This window comes from Ambystoma mexicanum, chromosome 6q (assembly GCF_040938575.1).
Source record: "Ambystoma mexicanum isolate Mex_15411 chromosome 6q, UKY_AmexF1_1, whole genome shotgun sequence".
NCBI lineage: Eukaryota > Metazoa > Chordata > Amphibia > Caudata > Ambystomatidae > Ambystoma > Ambystoma mexicanum.
The window spans coordinates 194,486,696-194,492,695 of record NC_090937.1 but is presented as its reverse complement, the minus strand read 5'-3'; positions in this window follow the sequence as shown (position 1 = coordinate 194,492,695).

The following is a 6,000-nucleotide window of genomic DNA, read 5'->3' as shown; positions in this document are numbered from 1 at the left end:
AGACAGGGTTGCCCCCTTTCACTGCTACTCTTTGCTCTCTCCTTGGAGTCCTTGGCTCCGAAATTGTGGGAGGAACCTCGGTTGGAAGGTATTCTTGCGGGGGCGGGGAAGGGTAATATAAATTGGGCTTATACGCCGATAATATTTTACTATATCTTAGAAATCCAGTGTCTTTGTTCCCAGTGGTGGTGGCGATAGTGGAACAATACGGGTGCTCTCAGGCTTTAAAATCAATAAGGGGAAATCCATGTTTTTTCCATTGAACCAGATGGGGCATAATTACAGGGAGAAACTGGCTATGTTGGGGATGAGGATCAAAGAGGACCAGTTGTGTTACCTAGGTATAAATGTCACAAAGGAGATGGGGATCTCTACCAAGCTAATTTCCTACAACTCCTAGTGAAGTTAATTGATGACATAGAGAAATGGGGTAAATTGACGATCTCATGGTTGGCGCGATTGAATACTATAAAGATGAATTTCCTCCCCAAAATACTCTACTTGTTTCAGAGGATCCCGATTCAAATCCAAGACTCTGTTTTGAGCGGTTAAGGCCCGCCTCCTGAGGTTTTTGTGGCAGGGAAAGAAAGCGTGGGTGGCATACGAGGTCTTGGTGCTTCCAAAGGAGATAGGAGCAGCGGGTTTTCTGGATAGTCACCTGTATTACAAGGCAGCACAACTGAGGGTTTTGATTCTGCATCTGAGGGAGCAGAAGCTGTCATTGGGTGGAGTTAGATAACTTTAATCTTAGGCCGGCGATGGTAGGAGAATGGATATGGGTCCTGATGAACCAAATTCCAAGAAGGATTATAAAACATCCCATTTCTTATTATTTCTTTTGTATTGTGATTTTGGTTGCCAAAGCAACCTTACAAAAGAAAAAGACAGATATCCAAAAATACATAACAAATCCGAAAAAGACAATTCTCAATATATAAAACACGTACAAATCTCACTGTATAAGAACATTATGAGACACATAATAAAAATTGATACAAAGAAAATAAAAGCGATACATTTTGGGCCCACATTAACCGAGACCAGAATAAATCAATAGAGGAATCATAATCTCTTGGAGCATTTTGTTTAAAACATCTTTCTCTAATTTCCCGAAAATACGGACAAACAGTAACCCAATGTTTGAGGGTTTCCTGGTCATTCGCATTGTCGCAAAATCTACAATTAATATTATCCGATAGAGACTGTTGCCCTTTACAATGGAGGACACGTTCTTTAGAGTGTAACTGATTGAGGCAGAAACGTAAATAAGCCTCTCGAACTCTGTCACAAGGCGTCCTCTGCAGGTACTGGAGAATGCATTCAATTTTGTGTACAAATTTAGCATATTCATTATAAGTTGGATACAAATGAATGGCATCGACTGTTTCCACCCAGTCTAGTTTGTACAATTTGACGTTTAAACAACAAGGTTGTTGAACTAATTCCCCTCCCTTTCCACCAATATGAATAAGAATATCCTTCCTTCTTTTAATAAAGAGATTAACCAATGAAATAGTAGCTTCTTTACTGATGCCGGACAGATCCATATAAAGGCTGTTATATGGTGGACAAATAATCTTGGAATAGGTAGCCAGCAAACGCCAGATGTAGCAGCCCTTAAGCGAGGTGAGGCAAAGTCCATGCCTGATAATGTAATTAGGTATAGCAAAACCTGTTTCCACAGTTTACCTTGCAGAACACCCAATTTTAGGGGTCATTTGGAACATATGGCGTAAGGGTCCCAAGATGATGGGTGTGATGACTTGGCCCTCTCCATTGAGTCACCTGTGGGCCCCGGATGTGAGGGATCAGATCCCAAACCTGTCTAGGTTTAAGACTTGGTTCGATGTGGGCCTCACAAGGGTTAGTCAGTTGTGGAAGTGTGGCCAGTTTATTCCGTTGGTGGATCTGGAGGGGGAGTTGGGAATAGGCAAATTGTCGGTGTTCTCGTACCTGCAGCTGAAAGGGGTAATTATGGCTGAACGCTGAAAGGACATGATACAGATAGAGCTAACCACCTTGGAGAAGGTCTTGGACTCAAGATAATGAAAGGGTTGCTATCACCCTTATGTGGGGCCCTGGTGGAAGCTGGCAGGAGGAGTACAGAGATGCTCTGGAGTAAGTGGCAAAGGGACTTGGGTATGGAAGTGGATGAAACACTCTGGCATCAAATGTGCTGCAGGGCGTATAGAGTTTCCATTGCCTGTCAGTATAAACTTCATGTGATTAAACTACTCCAAAGATGGTAGAATGATCCAGTACGCCGATCCAAGATGTTTCTGGGGGTGAGCCCTCTTTGCTGGTATGAATGTGGGAAGTGGGCTGATTATTGACATATGTGGTGGGGTTGTGAGAAGGTTCAAATCTACTGTGATGAGGTCTGTGGGTGGATTAAAAACTTGGAAGGGGTGCCCAGAATAAAGACGCTATTATTGGTTTTATTCAGTCTGGAAGGAAGCGAGGGGGAATACAGTAATCTGCTGCACATACCACATTTTCTGTTGTTAGCGAGAAGGGCTTGTTTAGCGATGCACTGGAAAAGACTGTTGCTCCCAGGTAAGAGGAAGTGGATAAATACATGAAAGAACATATATGTGATGGAGAGGATCACAGCAGCCATACATGGTAGAGGGACAAACGTTGAGGTGGAATGGGAGCAATTCCCGACCAGGTACATGACTGTGGAAACATGAACTGAGAAAGGAAGGGTTTCAAAGGGGTTGATGGATAGGAGGAGAAGTTGTGATGGCAAGGTATATCATAGAGTGCAAAGGGGTGGACGATCAAACCCGAAGGGGAACGGGTGAAAATCAGGTGGTCTGGTGGAGCAGACAGGACAGATACTAACATTCTTGGTTTACCTCTGGGCAGGCGTTAGTGTGAGCAGGAGTTGGGGGGAGGGAGGAATGGGGTTTAGTGGTGACACATCGAGAATGGTATGGGGGCCACTGTTAAGTGGGTGTTTTTTTCCTTTTTGTGATGCATGTTTTGTATTTAGCTGTCACGTATTTTATATCACTGTAAAATGTCAATAAAGTTGAATTAAAAAAAGTAAAATAATCTTTTCAAGCTTGTATCAGAGTGTATTATTTAGAGCATTCTGCAGGTAGGAAAGGGCTGGTTGCAATGTATCTATGTTAAACATGTGTCCGGGTACCAAACACACTACCTCCTAAGTACCCCGTTCTCTTTTACATTTCACTGGCCCCACACTCCTTTTTTAACCCTCACACAACCAACACTAGTCACACATTTAGCCTCACACACTACAGCCCAACCAAACCTATAGATTCTGCTTGTCGTCTACTGCCGCTTTCGGGGAAGCAGTGTCAGAAACAGGAGGTTTGTCTGTGTTGATCCACATATTATCAGCTCCATGAGCTTTGCAAAAGGAAGAAATGAAGCAGGAAGGGAGAGAGGGTTCAAAAGGGAATGTAGAGCTATTCTGGCAAGTCAAGAAAGGAAGATTGCCAGCAGTGCTACGAGGCCCAGATTTGGATCTGGCGGTTGGTGGATTTCTTTCAACAAATAGTGAGGAATATTTACAACCAAGTAGCACTAGTGACTGCGTGCAGTGAGGGATCAATAACCAACCGAGTGGCCAGAGGGGCAGGGGGGAATTCTACACTCATGAGGCTCAATAACCCCAGCATTGTAAGAACACTCTCATTATGGCTTTGTCAAGTTGAGCCAGTACTGCCACTGTAAGTACTTAAATACACTTTGACTTTTCACATTAGTCCTAGCACTGTAAGTACACACTCATGATGGCCTTTCCGCAATAATCCCAGTACTGCTACTGTAAATACACACTCATGATGGCTTTGTCCAAATATGCCAGTACTAGTACTCTAAGTACACACTTATGTTGGCTTTTCCCTATAATGTCAATACTCTTACTGTAAATACTCAAGATGTCTGAGAAAAAGTGCACTATTGCCACTGTAAGCAAACTTACACGCGTGTTGCCTTTTCTCAATAATGCCAGAACAAGTAATGTAAGAGCACACTCGTGGTGGCCTTTCCAAGTGATGCCATTATTTGTATGGTAGGTACGCACTCATGATGGTTTAGCCCAATATTCCCAGTACTGCTAGTTTAAGTGTGCACTCATAGTGGTCTTGTCCAATAAGGACAGTACTGCCACTGTAGGTACACACACATATGTTGGCTTTTCACAATAGTCCTAGTACTGTAAGTACACACTCGAAATAGCTTTGTACTGCCAATGTAAGTACTGTGATGAATCGTGGGATTCCGTAATTTCTCCCCATGGGGGAGCCTTTCTCTGTGAGGCTAGGGAGGTGAGCCTGTTACACAATACCCTCTCTGTGGGTCGAGGAAAGTGGAACCTAATCAGAATAGACTTCCCCTCTAGAGAAAAGGACTCTCGTTCTTGCAAAGATCTCCCTAAGCAACATATCACTAACCCTCCTTCACTAACATCCTGTGAAGAAGAGATAAAAAGCAAACTCAAATCTGTTATTGTCATTCAAATACACTATGGGTACCTACACCATGGGTACCTATTAAGGAAAATGTATATTGTACTGGAACGAAGAAAACCAATGGAAGAATATAGAGTATGAGTCAGACAGAGAAGAAGGACTTTGACAGTATGAAGGGGACGTCTCACGGCAGTGTCATAAAACTTGGAGGCAAAGACCTTGAGGATGAGAGAACCGGGAGTTTCAAATCACCTGACCGAGGTATTCTGAGAGAAACTTGGACATGCGGCATCCGGTGCTGGTCAGAAGTTTAAGTGCTTCTTCCAACGCACAGCGTGGGCCCAGAGAAGAGACGCAAGAGGGCGAGGAGAATACAGAGTGTCTTGAGTCTGAACAGGAAACAAGTGCTGGTGTGATTGCAGGAAGGGAGCAGTGGACCTGGAGGTCTGTTAACAACGCTGATACTACTCCCATTGAGGTTTTGCGGGATGAGCTGACTAAGGAAGGAACAGAGAGGCCGTTCTTACTGCTGCTAAAGAAACGAGAGGCCAACCTGTCAAGTGAAGCCTGATATGAGTGCTGGTGACGTTATCCCTGACCAAACCAGATAACGGGGCAAGCGGGAGACCCAGTAGGGAGACCAAAGATCATTATTGGAATACTCCCACTCGTCCCAGTCAGGATAAATTATTAAGACTTCATGAAAAGAGTGAGAATCCTCAATGGATCTTTCATACTCGTCCCAGTCAAGGTAAAGTGTCAAGAATACAGGAAAAGAGTGAGAGTCAATGCTGGAACCCTAAAATGTGTACCAGTCAAGATAGAGTGGACATTAAATAAAAGAAAGATCTTAAGTTTGAGTAAAGAGACAGGAACAAACTTGTCCCACTAAAGGAGAGGGGCAACATTAACTAGAAGAGAACAAGAAAAGCATAAGAAGAAATTATCAACTGAGTTGGTTGAGACATTGAAGATCCCAGTATCAGAACTGTATGATATGATAAAAGTAGTTACCAAGAACTACCAACAGATACTTTATTGAACTGAACTTGGTGGGAATCAAATTACCTCACAGGAGAAGGGAGTCACTCTCCTGTACTTTTGGTTGTTCTATTAGTGCTAGGGTTCGGATAGGTTTGTTTGGACAGTGGACTGGTCTTGATTCAGACTCTCACTGACGACTGACAAGCACCTTATTTAACTTGGTTAGGTAGGCAAGACCCTTAGTATAGGGAAAGATAGGAGTGCTCACCTTTCAGTTAATAAACAACAGCAGTGAGGTGAAAAATCGGAGTCTGCGTTCTTATTCTGACCCGCCACAGTGCACACACACATACATATGTGTTTGCTTTTTGTTAGGAAAGATTTCTTAATTGTGGGTAATTTTCCTTCCATGTGGCAACCCCTAAACTTTTTGCTGTTTTCACCATGATCTAGACTTTGCCAGAGAAGTGCAGTCTTCTGCCGCACTCCTCTGGGCTTTCGCTCCATTCTTACGGGGAAACTGACATGCCCTTAAAACAGTCAGTACCGGGAAACGCTGTTTTCCGTA